The 18,666-nt window shown below is 51.5% G+C and overlaps 1 pseudogene; it reads right to left on the bottom strand.

Annotated features, from left to right (window-relative positions):
- Positions 1-17,633, bottom strand: part of LOC142461584 (peptidyl-prolyl cis-trans isomerase D-like) — a 30,820-nt pseudogene extending 13,187 nt beyond the window's left edge.
- Between the last annotated feature and the right edge of the window lie 1,033 nt (positions 17,634-18,666).

The raw sequence follows: 18,666 nt of genomic DNA, 5'->3' as shown, positions 1-18,666 counted from the left end.
AAGACCAGAGGAGAAATGGCCCATCTGAGTGATGCTGCTGCTGCTGGGGAAGGATGCTGAGAGGACCACAGGCTGCCAGAAGGGTCAGCTCTGTCTTGGGAGAAGCCAGAGAGCTCCTTAGAAGCGAGGATGCTGAGACGCTGCCTCGCCTGCTCTGGACATGTGACCAGGAGCGCTCAGTCCTTGGGAAGGTATACCGTGTCTGGTGAAGTCCGGAGCCAGGCGAGAGAGGAAGACTCTCAAGGAGATAAACAGCAGCTACAATGGGCTCCGGCCTCAGAGTGACGGTGAGGACGGGGCAGGACCTGGCAGTGTTTTGTTCTGTTGTGCACCGTAAGGTGGCTATGAACTGGAACGGGCTCGATAGCACCCAAACAACAACAGCACCCTGCTCGCTAAGGGTCCTGGGGGCCCTGCAGGGTGGGATGTTGGGCTGCTAACGGCCGGGTGGTTGGTTCAAAAGGAGCCGTCTGCTTCGGTATCGACAGAAGCCCGAGGGAGGTGTTTCATTCTGTTGGTCAGAGGGTCGCTGTGCGTGGGAACCGAGTCAGCAGCCCGGAACAGCCGTAGGAGAGAAAACAGGGTGCTAAGGCAGCCCTGCACAGGGCAGACAGCCTCTTTTCTCTCTCTTGGAGCGACCCCAGGTGTGAGCCGCTGGCTATGGAGGTAGCAGCCCCACCTGCACCGCACTCTGCCCCCCTTCCCCATGTGTCTAGGGGTTTCCAGTGCACAAACCAACCCTCCCAATCGCCTTTGTCCTGTCCAACGGGCCCCCCTCTGAATGCACTGCTAACTGCCCCGGCAGACCAGCCGGCTGGCCAGGAGGCTGTGCTGGGTGATGGGACAGTGACAGGCGTGCGGTGCCTCTCCGTGTCGGCCGCTGCCATCCACACAGGGGTGGGGTCAGCTCACACTCCAGCTCCCTTGCCCCTCTCGCTGACCCTCACCGTAGGTTGGGGACAGGGAAGGCGGGGACGAGGTTCAGAGCAACGCTACTAACCTGCGGATCGGAGGCTCAGACACACCGAGAGGCACCGGGAAAGGAAGGCCTGGCGATAGACTTCCTGCAAACCACGGAACACCAGCCTGGCGTAGCCGAGGTTTATGCTGACACGGCCAGTAGGCCGGGAGTTGGGGTTGAGTTACCCGTCTCTGTCCTTCCGGGTGTCTGTGAGTCAGAATCGTGAGGATTTTTTGAGGGGGCAGGTAGGCGCTTTGGGAGGGTCCAGGTGCCGCCTGGGAAAAGGGGAAGGGAAGGTGAATGAGAAAGCTTTGCCCTCATCCCCAGAAGTAAGTGAGCCTAGCGATGGGGACACGGTAGAAAAGGCATTGCGTGGGGGTCGGAGGGGAGCCCTGGACTTCACAATCTGGGCCCCCTCCTTCCACCTGCTGGGGGTGGGCACCTCGCGGCTCTGGGGCTGCCGAGTGGCCTCTTGGAAAGCAGAACCCGCTGCCAACAAGTCCATTCCAGCTCACAGCCACCCCATAGGGCAGGGTAGCAGTACCACTGTGAGCTCGAGACTGTAACCCTTTAAAGGAGTAGAAATCCCCGTCTTTCTCCTGAGGACCGGCTAGTGGTTGTAAACTGCTGACCTTCAACCTAACCGGTCACCACTAGGCCAGCAGGGCCCCTCCGAAGGTCATCAGCATGGCTCAATGTGCCCGCAGAGGTTGTTGACTTGATGTATGTGCTGTTAGCTATATATTTTGTTTTCTTTTTACAAAACAATCTTATCGCCCTCTAAGGACTCTCCATTCCACTTAATACACTGGTCAGATCTGTGGTTTCGTTCTTGGAAACATTTGTCAAACTCGTGTTTGGATAACTGACAGCACCTCCCTCTGTTTTTTGGGGATTTTTTTCTTCACTTCTTCTGCATCATCAAATTGCTGTCCTTTCACGTCCCTCTTCATTCTTGGAAACATAAAGAAGTCGCACGGAGCAAGGGCAGGTGAGTAAGGTGTGTGGGACAAGAGAGACATGCCATTTTTTTGTAAAAAAACTGGCACACTGAGATGGCTGCATGAGCAGGTGCGTCGTCATGGTGGCAAAACCAGACGCCTGTCTGCCACAAGTCAGGCCCTTTTTTTGTTATTGTAGTTGTCGTTGTTGTCGCACGGGTAAGCAATCTTCTCAAAACCTCTAAATAGAGAGTTTGATTAACAGTCTGACCTGGTGGAACAAACTCCAAACGCACTACAAGAGTCGACATTTTCGTCCATTCGGGAAGCTGGCGGATGTCCAGAATGAGGTGTGCCATCAATTGACATTTCACCTCCTTGAAATAAGAAAACCACTTGTACACTTGAGTTTTTCCCATCGTTCTGTCCTTGTAAGCTGTGTTCCACGTCACAGCATCCCGTTTCTACGGCACCCACTAGACTCCCCACAAGCAGGAAACAAACCTACCTGGCTGCATGCTGTTCTCTTAAATTGGCCATCGCAAAAAACAAGGTTCAAGCGAAATTGCTTTTACAAAAAAATTCACTGTGACCAGAGAAAATCTCCCCAGGTGACACCACTGGGTGCACTAACTCAGAGCGGGTTGCTCGATGCGTGCCTAGGGGGGGGAATGCATGCTATGAAATCTCCACTCCGCCCAGCACATTTCCAGTTTGAGGGGGTGCCCCCACGTGTATTCTCAACAACAACAATGAACATGAATTACTTAAATTAAAAATATTTTAAAGACAGTATCACCAGCTGTTCAAATGTCATGTTTCAGTTCTTCTTTCTAACACTGAAGACGGAGCTGTGTGATTGGGGGCACAAACTTCTGAAGTTCAACGCACTTCGTTCTGGATTTGCTACTAGACTTGCAACCACCTTCCAAAGCCCAGAAGGAGGCAAACTGATGGCAAGTCTGAATTGAGGGCCTTGTCCTCTGAGTTGAGGCAGAGCAGAGGCCTCGCCTGGCCAGCAGAGGGCAGCAGGGCCCATGGGAAGTCAGCAAGGTTGTCTCCCAGTGCTGCAGACCAGGTTCCACAGACTCCCGGTCATCTCCCAGGGGGAGGGTACTCTGCTCTCCCATCCAAGATGAGAATTCGGTGCAGATGGAAATGTAAATGTGAGTTCTTGTTAACACACACACACACACACACACACACACACACACACACACACACCACACACAGAGTCCTTTAGAGGCCTGGTGAGGAATCCTGGCGGTGTATTGGTTATGCGTTGGGCTGCTAACCAGGTCAGCAGTTCGAAACCACCAGCCACTCTTTGGGAGAAAGATGAAGCTTTCCACTCAGGTAAAGAGTTCTCCCTCTCACTTCCTGCCATGGAGTCAATACTGACTCAAAGCAATCTCTGAGGGGTTTTGAGACAGTAGCTGCTTATGTGAATAGAAAGTCCAATCTTTCTCCCTCGGAGCTGCTATGGTTTTGAACTGCCGATCATGTGATTGTAGCCCAACCTATAACCACTACACCATCAGGTCTAGAGAACATGTAGGAACCATTCTACCCTGTCCTATAGAGTGGCTGGGAGTCAGAATCAACTCAATGACAGTGAGTCTGTTTTGTTTTGTTTTTTTGGTGGGGGGGCATTAAAATTTATTTTCTTTTAATGAAACAACGGTCAATGGCCTTGGTGACTCTGTGGGTTAGGCATTGGGCTTCTATCTGCAAGATCAGTAGTTCAAACCCCCAGCCATTCTGCAGGAGAAAGATGAGGCTGTCTGCTCCCATATGGAGCGGCTGTCTCAGAAAATCCCAGAGGCAGTTCTGGCCTACAGGGTCCTTGTGAGTCAGAATCCACTGCCATCTAGTGGACCCCAACTCACAGTGCCCTGTGTCAGGCTTCTGAGCGGCAAACCTGGAGAGCAGCAGCCAGCCTCGTCTTTCCTCTGCCAGGGTTTGAACTGACAGTCTTTCTGTTAGCAGCCCAACGCTTAACCGATGGCACCACCAGGGCTCCTGACTTGACCTTCTTACATTTTGTTTTGTTGCACATTGTAGGTGTCGCAGACGAGAGCTCCAGCCCATAGCAACTCTGCTCAGTGGTCCTGTCCCCTGGCAGGTGTTTCTATTGCACGTCCACAGATCAATGCATCTTTAGGAACAAACTGGACCAACACTGTTTCCAAACAATTGCAAATCTAACGTCAAGAGGGGCATCAGGCTGGTGTGATGTCATGGGAGACATTGTGATGGGCGGGCATGTTCCAAGCCCTGTAACTCTGAGGGCTGACTTCCTAAATGATCGTTGTCCAGCATCTAACAAGGCCCTTGTCCCAGCCCATACCCTGATCAATTGGCCATGCCTGGAGATCACCTGCAGCCTTCTTGGGCACTGGCTTCGCCATTCACATAGAAAAAGTGTTTTAATTGGCGACCCTCCCAGACAGGGTAGAACTGCCCCTGAGGGTCTCTGAGACTGTGATTCTTTTCAGGAGTACAAAGCCTGCTCTTTCTCCCTTGGAGCAGCTGGTGGTTTCAAACTGCTGACCTTGCAGTTAGGAGTCCAATGCTTAACTACGTCACCAGGGCTCCTGCACAGGTGCAGATCACCAGGTCTTTGTTCGTGGGGAGCCATAGTGTTCCAAGTGCCAACCTTCTGGTATGCAGCAGGGTGCTCTAACCATTGTGTCACTAAAGCTCCTTCAGCAGAGTAGGGCGAGTCCTGAACGCATTCCCTTCTGAAAGGAGGGGCCTTATCAGGAAGAAAACAGACATAGAGACGTTCACACAAGAGGCAAAGTCCCCCAAACCAAACCCACCACCTTGGAGTCAATATCAGCTCCCTGGGGTTTCCCAGGCTGTCAGTCTTTATGGGAGCAGACAGTCTCATCATTCTTCCAGGGAGCGGTGAGTAGGTTTGAACCAACAACCTCTCGGTGAGTAGTCCTGTGCTTAGCCCAGGGCACCACCAGGTTCGGACATGTCTGAGATCAGCGGTAGGACACCAAGGATTTTGACGTTGACCACAAAGCAGAAAGGCAACCACAGAGGAGCCCACGTGGCCACGAACGACCCCGATCTGGGTGCTTGGGCTTCAGGGCTTCGAGGAAACAGATGACTTGCTGGAGACCACCCACCGTGGAATTGTTTTCCTTACAGCTAGACTAGGATCCGGAGACTGTGTCTGAGAAAGGCGCCCCAGGCCTGCAAACTCCTACATGCCATGTGAGACGGGGGCTCTCAGGGAGAATAACAACTTGTAGAATTAATTGAAGCTGATGACAATGACTTGTCCGTGGCCCGAGGGGGGCTGCGATGCTGGAAACTATGTCACCAGTCTTGCAAACACCAGCAGGGTCAGGTCACCCACGGTAGACAGATGTCTGCTGAGCTTCCGGACTAACACAGACAAGGGAGTTCTGAAGGAAGTGGCCACTCCCTGGACACTGGATGAGGGACAGGGGGGCCTGGACGGGGTGCTGGACAGTGACGGTCCCTCAGGTTGGAAGGCACTCCACACCGGACGGGGAAAATCGGTCTCCTCCAGACTTCCAAGTAGAGTCGACCTAAATGACATCGATGTTTGGGGAGCTTCACGTGCTGATGGGGCGGGACACAAGATGAGAAGTGCCAACATCTGGTAGGAATTGGAATACACAGTATGAATCTAGGAAAACTGGAAGTCACCAAAACTGGAATGGAGCTCCTAGGATCAATATCGTAGGCATTGATGAACTGAAATGAACTGGTATTGGCCATTTAAAACCAGACGAATGGAAGATCTGCTGTCCTGGGAATAAAGGATCGAAGGGGGACGGTGCTACAGTCATCCTGGCTGAAGTACAGGGCTGCCCGTGATGGGACGATGCAAACGCCCACAAGGAAGACCACCTGATGTGAGGATTATGCAAGTCTTACCTGACAACAACTCTTGCCGAGGCTGAAGGCACAGAGCATTTTCACCAACGTCTGCGGTCTGAAACTGGACAAACATGCGATTGAGATGCATTGCTCACGACCGCTGACGGAAATGCGGACACAGAGGGGAAGGCTCCGTAGCTGGAAAATAGGGTGTTGGTGACAGAAACAGTGCTGGAGATCACATGATAGAATTCTGCAATACTGAGGACTTAGTCATGGCAAAGACTGCTTTTCAACAACATGAATGGGAACTCTGCGCGTGGGCCTTGCAGGATGGGATGAATACGCAGGAATCAAATGAACTCCAGCTGTCAGAACAGGGCCGTTGACTCACTTTGAAACCATTCATCAGTTGCTGGCACACAAGTTCAAGTTCAAGGTGAAGAAAAGGAAAGCAACTTGACCGGAAGGAAAGCACTTACCTTGAGTCATCCCGCCCAAACGTCAAGGACAGAACTGACTCACTGAGCACGATGGCCAGAGGAGCGGAGGAAGGATGTCCAGAATGTTCATAAACAAAGAAAGCAGACGGTCGTTAAAACGGTAGGAAAGACCAAAGTGAGGGTCAGAAGAGACACCGGATACGCACGGAGGCTGAAATGAAAGGTAGGAACGGTGACGTAAAAGAGGACAGGAAATTTCAAAGGGCAGCTTGAGAAGACAAAGTAAAATATCCTGGTGTAAGGGGGAGATGGTGTGGACACAATTCTGATTTTAAACCATGCAGCAGCCTCACGTTGAGTTCAAACAACTCTCTCTTGGTCTATAAACAGGTTCCACATAAGCAGAATTAAGTGTTCTGGAATTTTCATTTTTGTCTATGTTAACCATTGTGGCATTTACATAATCTCCTGTCAACTTGAACAAAGGGGTGGAGTCTAGCCTGACAATCAGGTCATAGCCAATGAGGTCTCTGTGTGGGCGTGGCCTTCTAAGGATTCTGGGAACTCCTGACTTCCTCCCTGGAGGTGGGACACACACACACTCTCTGCCTTCCCTTTCCTGCTGTTGAAACACTTAGAAAGCTGGAGAAGATGCATGGAGAACGGTGCCAGCATTGAGATGCTTCCACTGCCACTGGATCCACAAGACCTTCTGCCCACTGGCCTATGATCTTCCTGTATTCTGCAATCATTGCATGTGCTGCGTGAGTCTAACGAGGAATCTATGGACTAGTATCGGACATATGGGCTAATATCGGACTTATGGACTTTATCTGGCCTGGGCTGGGATATTTTCTCAATATGAAATTGCTCTCTTATATAACGCTCTTTCTTATTCCCATTTGAGTGTCTATGAATTTGTTTCTCTAGTCAGCCTGGCCTAAGACAACCATAAATTGTTATGACCCATGCAGTCCAATGAAAGGTGCAAAGACCTTAAGTAAATAAGAAATTAAAAAGAGAAGAGCATGCTTTGCATGGCTCAAGTTGAAGTGGGGCAGGGGGAATGAAAGAACACTGTCTTCAAGTTGAACTATCGAGTGGCTCGATGGGAAAAACACTAAGTCATACAGAAAGTATCAAAATAAGACGGAAGGGATACACAGAGTCATTGTCCCAAAAAGAGTTCACCCGGGTCCAGTCAGGTGAAGGCCAATGATACGGATGAGAGAAATCCAGCCCCCACAGATGGCCTGCGTGGGAAAGAAAGCTCCACGAATGGAAGGACCGCCCGCCGAGACATGTCAGCAAGTGGACACAACACTGAGACCTCACTCATCTGTGTCAGGAAATCTGGAAGACGGCTTCTTGGACAACCAACCGGAAGAGATCACATTCCAAATGAAAGGTGACCCGACAGGAAGTGGAAGCTGTCGAATCACATCATTGCGATCACACACACGTAGCACGTGGCCGAAGAGGGTTTAAAACGCACGGTTGCATAGCCCATCCGCAGGGAGCTGCCAGAAGTCAGGCCGGACTCAGGAGAGAACATGGAGGAGGGGCATCGCTGCTGATGCCAGATGGGTCTTGGCTGAAAGCAGAGAAACCAGGAGGATGTTGACTTCTGTTTTATTGACTATGCAAAGTCATCCAACTGCTTGGGTAACAACGTCTCATGTACTCCTAAGGAGCGGTCTGGCTGTACTTGTTCTGGTGGCCCACGGCACTTTCTGTGTTCTTCTCCAGCACCATCCTTCAAAGGCACCGGTTCTTTCCCAGTGTTCTGTAGGGGTGGCAGCCTAGGAAACCTACGGGATCGCACACAACAACCACAACAAGGTGCTGAACCAGTGTTCATATCAACGCATGCTAAAAAGACAGGCCTGACAACCTACTTGAAAATAGCTAAGAGATCCCATGCAGACCTGGTGCCAGCATGTGACCTGGTCAGCCGCAGCCTCGTGAGCAGAAAGAAGTCAGGCGGTGATCCAGCATTTCCTGTTGTTGCTGGTCCTATTGTTGGGTGCCACCGCCCAACCGGCTCCTACCCATAGCAACCCAACCACACACAGAACAAAGGGCTGCTGAGTCCTGCAGTTCTTAGGTTGGAGTCCCTTGTTGCAGCCACTGTGTCGCTGTGTCAACTGATGCTGTGGATGCAGCACTTCCTCCTTGGAAGTGAAACAGAACGCGCCCTGGACAGAGAGTGAGAAAGAAATGAAGCCAAAGCACATCCCAGTGTCGGAGGCTGTGTTGATGAAACTGCGTTTGGAGCAGCACCATTTCTTTATCACCTTCCTTCCTTCCCCTCATTGGAGAGAGGCGACATTACCATCTGGCCACAGAATTCCGTTACCTGTGTGTAGCAGTTCAGAGTGAAAAAGGAGGGTCATCTTCCTCCTAACCGACGTGTTGATCTGCTGGCTCCTGGACCAGCTGCTGGGGTGTCAGCACCGATTGTGGGCATCCCTGGTGTGGCATGATCCAATGTGCTCTGTGGGTCTGCTGGTCTCAGAAGCTGATGGCCGGCCTTTGTCCCAGGGCATCACTGAGAAGATTGGAAACAGTAACCTTGGTGGAAAGAGTAACCTTTTGGTGGAAACAGTAGCCTTTTGGTGGAAAGAGTAACCTTTTGGTGGAAACAGTAGCCTTTTGGTGGAAAGAGTAACCTTTTGGTGGAAACAGTAGCCTTTTGGTGGAAGCAGTAGCCTTTTGGTGGAAACAGTAGCCTTTTGGTGGAAAGAGTAACCTTTTGGTGGAAACAGTAACCTTTTGATGGAAGCAGTAGCCTTTTAGTGGAAAGAGTAACCTTTTGGTGGAAACAGTCACCTTTTGGTGGTACAGAATGGTTACACACTGGAAGACAGCCTGAAAGGTCCGTCATTCGAACCCACCCCAGGGGTTACTCAGAAGAAAGGCCTGGTGATCTGCTTGCCCCGTGGGCACTGACTCCCTGGCCACTGACAACGACAGCACAGGAATGGAATTGCACTTACTCAGAGCACACGGTGGCAGAGTGGGCTACCTGCTGCATTGCTAACCACAGTCTCAGCAGTTCGAACCTACCAGCCGCTCCTCGGGAGAAAGACGAGGCTGTCTGATCCTATAAAGCACTACCCCCTACAAAGACGTGCAGCCTCAGAAACCCACGAGGGCCGTTCTACTCACTCCTACGGGGTCGCTGTGAGCTGGCATCAACTCCCTGGCAGTATGGGTGAGTCTCTGCATAGTGCAAGCAAAGGAACTCTGGTGACACCATGTGTTACATGATGGGCTGTTAAGTGAAAGGTCAATGGTTCAAACTCACCAATTGCTCTGTGGGAGGAAGATGAGGCTGCATGCTCCTGCACAGATTCACAGCCTCAGAAATCCACAGGGGCAGGTCCTCTCTGTCCTCCAGGGTCGCTGTGAGTCAGAACTGGCTCAAAGGCAGTGAGTTTTTGAGAAGAAAAGACCTCAAAAGTCCATGTCGGTCTTGGGCAGAAGTTAAAAGTACAATGAACTTTGTCTTTTAAAAATAAAGAAATATATTGTGAGTTTAAATGCTCGCCCGTTTATTTCCCCCCAGACTTCATTCACTGGCACAGTTTTCTCTTCAGACTTTCTCCCCCTCCTGCCATCGGCGCCTGCCAAGAACCAAAACCTCACCACCAGCAAGCCGATGCTGACTCACAGCGACTCCACAGGACAGGGTAGAAGAGGGTTTCTGAGCCTGGAGCTCTTTGTGGGAGTAGAAGGCCTCTGCTTTCTCTCACAGAGTGGCTAGTGGTTTTGAACCGCTGCCCTTGTGGTCAGCAGCCCATCAAGCAATGAATGGGGAGAAGTGATCATGTCCATAGCATGTCTTTGGTTGACAGCTGTCTTTCCTGGGTGGTTTTCTTTGGAGATAAGGGGGCCGTCTGGGTGGTGTCCAAGTTTGCTATTTGGATCTGGTCTAGGCTTGTATCTGGTCTGCTTTTGGCATGACTGACAGCCCCTGCAGCCCCTGAGGTGGTTTGACTAAGTCCTATTGGCAAAGGTGGGGGGGGGAGGGCGAGAAAGAGGGAGGCTCTACAGGAGATGGATGGACACAGTGGCTACAACTGTGGCTCCGCACAGGAACAGTTATGAGGATGACGCAGGACAGGGCGGTGTTTCCTTCTGCCGTGAACCGACTCCAGGGCACCGACAGCAACCACATTAGGTCCCTCGGAGTGGGAGCGGACTCCACAGTGTGAGAGCCTAACGCCTACGTCTGCAGTGTAGGGAGAGTTCTGAGAGAGAGAGATGGAGCACAAAGGCACGAGGACTCTGTCCTTTTAAAAAGCCAGAAGTCATCGCCACAGCCACGCCCTCACTGTCGACTCCCAGTGACCCCACAAGATAGTGTAGAACTGCCTCTGTGGGTTTCTGAGACAGAAACTCTATCCAGGAGCAGAAAGCCTCCTCTTTCTTCTTTGGAGAAGCTGGTGGTTTCAAACTGCTGGCTTTCTGGTTTGCAGCCCAGTGAGTCACTCACTACGCCACCCTCCCGCTTACCTGCCGAGGTAAATGCTCATCACGAGAGCAGCCTTATTGACAATTGGGTTTCCTGGTGACGTGGTGTGGCAGTTACATAATCTGCTGTGAACTTGAGTGAAGGGGTGGAATCTACCCTGTCAATCAGGTCATAGCCAATGAGACCTCTGTGTGGGCATGGTCTTACTCCTGAGGATTCTGGGAATTTCCTGTCTTCCACCCTGGAGGCGGGACACACACACTCTCTGGGAGACATTCCTGTTGACAAGCTACATGGAGCCACAGAGATTGCAGCCAGATGCTTCCTCCGCCACGTCACCCACATGCTGTTCCACCCAATCGCCTGTGATCTCCCTGCATTCGGCATCATTGCATGTGCTGCATGAATCTGAAGAGGAATTCATGGACTAATATTGGACTTAGGGACTAGATCTGGACTGGACCGGGATGTTTCCTTAATAGAGAATTAGTCTCAGATATAAAACTCTCTCTTTGACACATAGGAGTGTCTCTGGATTTGTTTCTCTGGTCAACCTGGACTAACACATACGGAAAGCGCCATCCTGTAGGATGTTCCTTAAGCATCCATCGCTGGGATTGAGATGTGGCGGGGAAATGCATGTTGCAATCCTTCTCATGGAGCCTGCATTTCAAAGAGACACTTGCCTTTGAATTAGCACTTCTTTCTTAACCTCCAGACACCAAACAATGAGGGAAGTACCATCGCTGTGAGTCCATGTGTCAGCATGACCGGAGGTCATCCAAGGAGCCGTGGTGGTGTGGTGGATTCCGAGTTGGGCTGCTAACGCCAAGGCCCACTGTTTGAAGGCGCTAGCCACACCTGGAGGAAACGTGTGGCCGTCTGCTCCCGCAGAGAGCAACAGCCCCGGAAACCCACAGGGGCAGTTCTGCCCTGTCCCCTAGGCTCTATGCGTCAGGACAGGCTTGATGGCAGTGAGTTGGTGGTATGACCCTACACTGTGCTTGGAAGGGTTTCTGGGGCCCACTGTCCCCCATGTGCTCAGGAAGCCCCAGTAAGTGAAGTGGTCCCAGGGGCTGGACGACTGGACCGGATCTGTGTATGTGAGGAACTCCTCACCCTCCTGCAGCAAGGGCTCTTGTGAAAGGAACTGTGAGCTGTGTTGACCAGGACTTTTTCTCAGCATCCCCCAGACGCCAGGACAAGACCAAGGGCTTGAGTCCTCAGGCAGCAGTGGCTCACGGAAGACCACTTCCCCAGGCCTGGGGCTGGCTCCGGGGAAGGGGCTCCCAGGTAAGCATAGGAGAGGAGATCAGCCTATCAATTACCTCACAGCCTGATGACATTTCCTTGGCATCACAAGACTTTTTGTCTCAGAGAAAGAGATCGAGAAGGGTTGACTCCTCTTAGGTCCTTGCCTCCTGCTGGAGCTGGACCTGCGTCCTGTTCCTTCATGTCCTGTTGTGTTGCCTGCTGATCCCAGGAGCTGTCAGTGGACTGCCGACCATGGGGGATTCATTAGGATTACTTCAGATTTCTGCATCCACCAGCCTGTGCTCCCTGATGTCTCTGCTTCATCCTCCTGGTTTGGTTCCTTGATGTCCTGTTGTGTTACCTGCTGATCCCAGGAGCCATCAGTGGACTGCCTACACTGGTGGATTCATTCAGCTGACTTCAGACCTCTGCATCCACCAGCCTGTGCCCACTGCTGTCTCTGCTTCATCATCCCACTTCCTGTTCATTGACTTCCACGAATCAGGAGAAGCCTGACTTGAACCTGACGGGACTTCCCTACTTTTAACAACTGTGTAAGTCCTTTGTTAATGTCACTCTTTCTATCCACACCACATCGCTGGTTTTTCTTCTCTAGAGAACCCCACCTAGCATTGGGTGTGTTCCTGAGCAAATTCCCTCAGAGCTGTAGAAAGAGCCGCTTAAACACAGGAACCAGCAATCTCAGGGGAGCAGAGACTCCTTGTTGGGGGGATGGCCAAGGAATCAGTGGGCGACCAAAGTTGAAAGGGACAAGGATCTTCCCCAACAGCCAACAGGCACAATGCCAATGCCCCGCATTCAGACATCTAGCTTCCTAATCTGTGAGAAAATAAATGCCTGTTCTGTACAATCACCCCCTTGTGGTATTAGTGTGATGTCAGCACTCTGGAACCAGGACACACTCCGTAGCGTTCATGGACCTATGCCCAGCATACAGTCCATGCTCGGGAAAGCCGGGATCTCCCATTTCAATTGGAGCTACACCCTTATTTTCATGTCTGCAGTGGTGGTGACCCAGAAGGTTCTCACAGAACGTAGATAGGTGTTGAACACGGTCCAGGGGAAGGTAAGATACCACACACAAGGGGGAGGTGGGTTGAAAGTGGGGTAGAGGTCAGAGCAAGTTATTGGAAGCTTTGACAATTTGTTGAACATGTTGAATGCAAAATCGATGACCTGACCCGTCAAGCCCCAGCTAATTCGCCACAGAGTAAAAGGCAAACAAACACAGCAACAAGAACAAGAACAGAACCACAAAGACTGGAGGGGAACGGCTGCGTTTGGCTCATGCTGGTGATGCAGACAATGGAAGGACTCTGTGCTTGCAGAAGAATAAATGCCTCTGTCTTGGAAGAAATGCAGTCAGGCTGCTCCTTAGAGCAAAGGCGGCGAGACTCACATTCTTCAGACGTGTCCCTCACTTGGATAGGTGGGTGCTTGGAGAAGGACGTCATGCTTGGTACAGCAGAGGGCGTCCAGAACAGAGGAAGACCCTCAAAGAGATGGATTAGCATGGCGACTGCAACAGTGGGCTTAGACGTAACAGGGGGGAGGACAGCGTTTGGTTTGTGGGTTGTTTTGTTTGCCGGTTTTCTTCTTGCCCTTTTCTTCACTGCCATTAGGTTAGTGCTTACTAAGTATTTGTGATCTTGCTCTTTCTTGATGTGAGGAGGTTTATTCGTTTCCTTGGAAGTCACCCGATGAGGTTGACTAGCAGACTGTTACCCACAGCATTTTGTGGGGTGAGGGACAGGAAATAGCGAACTTGGAAAGAAGTGACAGTACCGGGCCCCCACTGAAATGACGATCAAGAAGACTGGACTTTTAAGTCTTCAGTAAACACTCATACCAGGGCATGGTAACACATTAACTTTAACTGGCCATAAAAGCACCATTATTAGCTTTGTAAAGGGAAAAAAATCACATTTATGTACGCCCAGAAAAGGTCTAGGAATACACAGACAAAACGTACTAACCTGGTGCGGCCCTATGGGAAACAGGATTGCAGTTCCTTAAGCAAACACAAACACCATCTGGTCCTGCACGCTCTCCCCTCCGTACGTACCCCAACAAAACACACACAAAGTATGAACAAATACATGCACACCCATGCACGCTGTGGTCTACGGTGTGCCTGATCCAAAACGTGTGAGCATCGGACATTGCATGTGGCCGACTGAAGAAGAATCGACTCGGCCTTTGAATGGTGCTGCTGTGAAGAACATTTAAAGTCAGTCAGCGTGCTCCTTGGAGGCAAACATGGCGAGACTTTTGTCTGGCATACTTTGGGCATGTGGTCAGGAAAGACCAGTCCCTGGGGAAGGACACCCTTCTTAGTAAAGTGGGGGGGCAGCCAAAAAGAGGAGGCCCCTCAACAAGATGGGCCGGCGCCGTGGCTGCCACGATGGGCTTGGGACAGGAGCGAGTGTGAGGAGGGCCCGGGCCCGGGCGGTGGTTCCTTCTGCTGTGCCCAGGGTCACGGTGGATTGGAGAGGACCCGATGGCACCTGACGGCAACATGTTCATCGCAGCAATTTCCATGAAAGCACAGAAGATGGAAACCACCCCAGACCCCATCTGTAGAGGAATGGATGAACAAACTCTCATGCATCCTTCCAAAGCAGTGCCCGTCTGACAAGCCTCTCACCCGTGAACAACATGAGAAGCCATTCTGCTGGCCAGCGTAGTCGATCTCACCCTTCCGCAGGACAATGTCAGGTAAGGGACAAGGAAGCCCCTCCCAGCTTCTCTTTCTCCCAGCATCTTTCACACGCTCCTCCCCTCCTGCTGTCTCCCTCTCCCCAGATCACCTGCCTTGGGGAGACCTCCCGCTTTGGGGGGCACACCCAGCAGAGAGACGGCTGGCAGGATGCCACACGCAATGCCTTCCGTGGTCACGCTTGAACGATGCCTTATTTCTGCAGACTCGGTCCCCTTACACTGCTGGGTCAGAGGTTGGGATGTCTGTCCGGAGTACTGTGGACAGGGCGTGGTGAAGCCTGGGTCCATACTGGCAGAGAGAGGCCTGAGGTGCGGACTTTGCCCCCATGCCCATCTGTAGCCCTTAAAGATGAGTGAGAGCCCTGTGTGTCTGTGAGACCGCGTTCGCTGGCCGCAGCACAGCGAGTCCACAGGGGTGAGGCACGATTAAAAGGTAAGGCACTGGGATGGGAGAGGATGAGCATTACTTAAGGAATTCTACCACTGTTGTGGACTGAGAAGCTGGGAGGACAGACAGATTTGAGAGATGGACCAACCTATTCTGGATTCTCTGCTTGACACTAAAGCCAGTCAACTCTTGGAGGACAGAGACTGACTGAGCTCTCTCGTTCATTCATGCCTGGTTCACAGCTGCTGCCCGCGAGTGGATTGCAACTCACTGGGACCAGGTGCATCGACTTGCCCTGTCAAGCTTCCCAGCAGCTACCTTTATGGGAGCAGATAGCCAGCCACCTCTTTCTCCCATGGAGCACCTGGGTGGGTTCGAACCACTGACCATCCCATGAGCAGCTGGAAGCTTAATGATTGTGCCTCCAGGGCTCCTTGTCCAGCTTATCAAACTGCTTCCCGGCCATTGAATCCACGCAGACCCATAGTGACCCTGTAGGGCAGGGTAGAACTGCCCCTGTGGGTTTCTGAGGCTGTACCTCTTAATGGGAGTAGAAAACCTCGTCTTCTCCCTCAAAGAGGCTGGTGGTTTTAAACTGCCGGCTTTGCAGTTAGCAGCCCAACCTGTAACCACTGCAGCCCCAGGGCCCCTGGTCCGACACCTGGACCAGTACATGATCACTCCATAAATGATGGCCTAGCTTCAGCCTCTTTGATTGCAACCTTGGCCGCTGTCCAGTCTCCTGCTGCCCTTGTCCAACCAGTTCTTCATGCCATTTCCCACCCAACCCCCTACCTTTGCATCGACTTTGACTCGGGAGGAGCCTACATAGGGTTTCTGAGGCCGTAAATCTTTACGGGAGCAACAGCCTCCACTTTCTCCCAAGGAGGAGCTTGGTGGGTTTGAACCACCAACCTTGACGTTATGTGACAGCGACCCCAGCAGGGCATCCAGATGTCCAGCCTTTCCTTTGGAGTCTTTTTTTTTTCTTCAATCCTTCTATTGGGGGCTCGTACAACTCTTATCACAATCCATACATCCATCCACTTTTATACATTTGTTTCCCTCATCATTCTCAAAACATTTGCTTTCTGCTTGAGCTCTTGCTATCAGCTCCTCGTTTTCCCCCTTCCCTCCATGCTCCCCCGTCCCCCATGAAAGCTTGATTTATAAATTATTGTTATTTTGTCATGTCTTACACCGTCTGACATGGCCCTTCACCCACTTCTCTGCTGCCCATCCCCCAGGAAGGCGGTTATATGCAGAGCCTTGTTTTTAAGAGTCGCCATCCCTCTGCTTCCGTGACCTATCTGCTCGAGCACCTTGTCTGCTTTTGTTCTTTGAAATGAACTCATTCGTCGCAAAAGATCCCACATCCAGTTCAATTTTACTCTCAGACCCCTCCCTCCCTTTTTTAAGCGAAATTCCATTTTTTCTGAAGCAAACATTTTGGCATAGGCTGCCGTCTCCTTACCTTTCGGGGCCCTTATCTTTTGCCTGACTTTCAGCAATTCTGCCTGGAGCACTTCATCTTCACGTGCTATCTCCTGAGCTTTCTTGAGATCAGCCAGTGCTTGATCGTATCCTCTTAATCCTTGCCACCCTTGAGCTCTGCGGTGCAGTGCCGCAGGATTTGCTGGATCTCGTTCAAGGGCCTCCAAGCAACTATTAACTGCTCCCTGCCAACTGGACGTCTTTAGTTCACAAGCTCCAATATTCAGCACACAGCTGAAAGCTATAGGGTGTAGCGCGGATCTATCAGCTTTCTCAATAACAGCCTTTGAACCTTCTACACACCTTACAACTTTGGCGTGCTTCTTTAGGGCCATCTCCCAGTTCTGGGATTTAAAAAAAGTATTTCCAATGTTTTCTATGTCCTCTGTTATCAATAAAATTTTATCTACGTCTTTTAAGTTTACCTCAGCATCCTCAGGGAAATCTGGATGACTGTCACCAGAGCCATCTTCGGGGAATATTCCCCAGTCATCCCCTTCTTTCCGTTCTCCATATTCTGCAATAACGCACAATTTGGCAGGTTTGTCACTTTCACTTCTATATTTTCCAGCATCTTTGCCATACCCATTCCTTTAATAACTTAGCCAAACACCACATGTTTACATCCAAATGAGGAGCTGGACCTGTTGTGACAAAGAACTGATCACCGTTTGTATTGGGTCCTGCATGTCCCATGCTCCGTAAGCCTTCCTGAGCATGCTTGGAATGGAAATTTTCATCTTCAAATCTTTCCCCATAAATACTTTCTCCACCTGTCCCATTCTGACTGGAGAAGTCCCCACCCTGAATCATGAATTTCTTACTAAGTCCCTGGAAAGGACACCCGTTCAAATGGAGCGGTTTCCCAGTTGTGGGTCCAATGCCTTTTTCTCCAGCACATAATGCACGAGAATGTTCTGCAGTTTTAGGGACAATACCTGCAAACAACTCTAAGACAATCGACCAACTTGCTCCCCTCCGATGTCCACATCAAAGACGACTCGGCGGGGGGGAGGCGGGTTGCTGGGGTGGGAGGGCTTAGTTTGGGGGATAGGTGCGACATCTTGACCGCCACGTGCATTCCTCACCGTCATCAGTCTTGCCTATTGGTGCACAGAGCACATGTCTTCTTGGCTTTCCCTCATAACAATGGTGATCATTGTAAGGTTGACCGCGTTTGCTAAGCACGCTGTTCTCTGGCTGGCCCCTGCCTTGTGTGTTAGGAAAGTTGTCCCTTTTTCTTTTTTGAATGGTTTTCCCTTTCGGTTGGGGCGCTCGGCCTCGATGATAAATGTGCGCATGGGGGGCGGGCAGCAGTGCGCAAAGACTCGAAGGAGCCCTGGTGGCATCATGGGTGCACGTTGGGCTGCTCACCACCAGGTTAGCCGTTCAAACCCACCAGCCCTTCCTCGGGAGAAAGATGAGGCTGTCTGCTCCTGTAAAGACATCCCCCCCCAAGGGGGAGTTGGACTCTGTCCTGTGGGGTCACTGAGTCAGGAGTGGGTTTGGTTTGGGTTCGATATCGAGGTAGTAGGAGGACAGAAGCAAAGCCCAATGATCTGAACATTACCCAGGCAAATGATAGCTCCCTTCACTTGGCAAGAACCAAACGCCAAAAGGCACCTGGTGGCTATGATTAAGCACCTGGCCACTAACCAAAAGGTTGGCAGTTCAACCCCACCAGGAGAAAAGACTTGGTGATCTGCTTCCATAAAGCTGGGCTGTACAGCTGTCTCCCCTCTGGTTTCAGCTTCTCTGTGTGTGAAGTTGGGGGTGGGAGGAGAGGGTCTCCAGTGTCTGAGAACCTTGGTGCTGTGCACTGGGGTGCAGAAAGCCGCTACTTCTGTGGAGGCCCCCTATGCAGCTTGAGTCTCTGCACGGATCTAGCCTCCGTTGGGGTCTCTCTGAGTGCTGTGCATAGCTTTGGCCTCAGCCTGACTGTGTTTGCTGGGACTCCCCGGTCTGCCCTGGGAAGGCAGTCTACCTCTCAGGGGCTTATCTGGGGGTGCCCTGGATGGACTTAGCTTCTAGCACCCCATGGTCATGAGTCAGACCCCAACCAAAGTGGTCTGGGGGCCCTGAACCACCCCTGTGGG

Source organism: Tenrec ecaudatus, chromosome 11 (assembly GCF_050624435.1).
Source record: "Tenrec ecaudatus isolate mTenEca1 chromosome 11, mTenEca1.hap1, whole genome shotgun sequence".
NCBI classification, from domain to species: Eukaryota; Metazoa; Chordata; class Mammalia; order Afrosoricida; family Tenrecidae; genus Tenrec; species Tenrec ecaudatus.
This window is presented reverse-complemented; position numbering and strand designations above follow the sequence as displayed.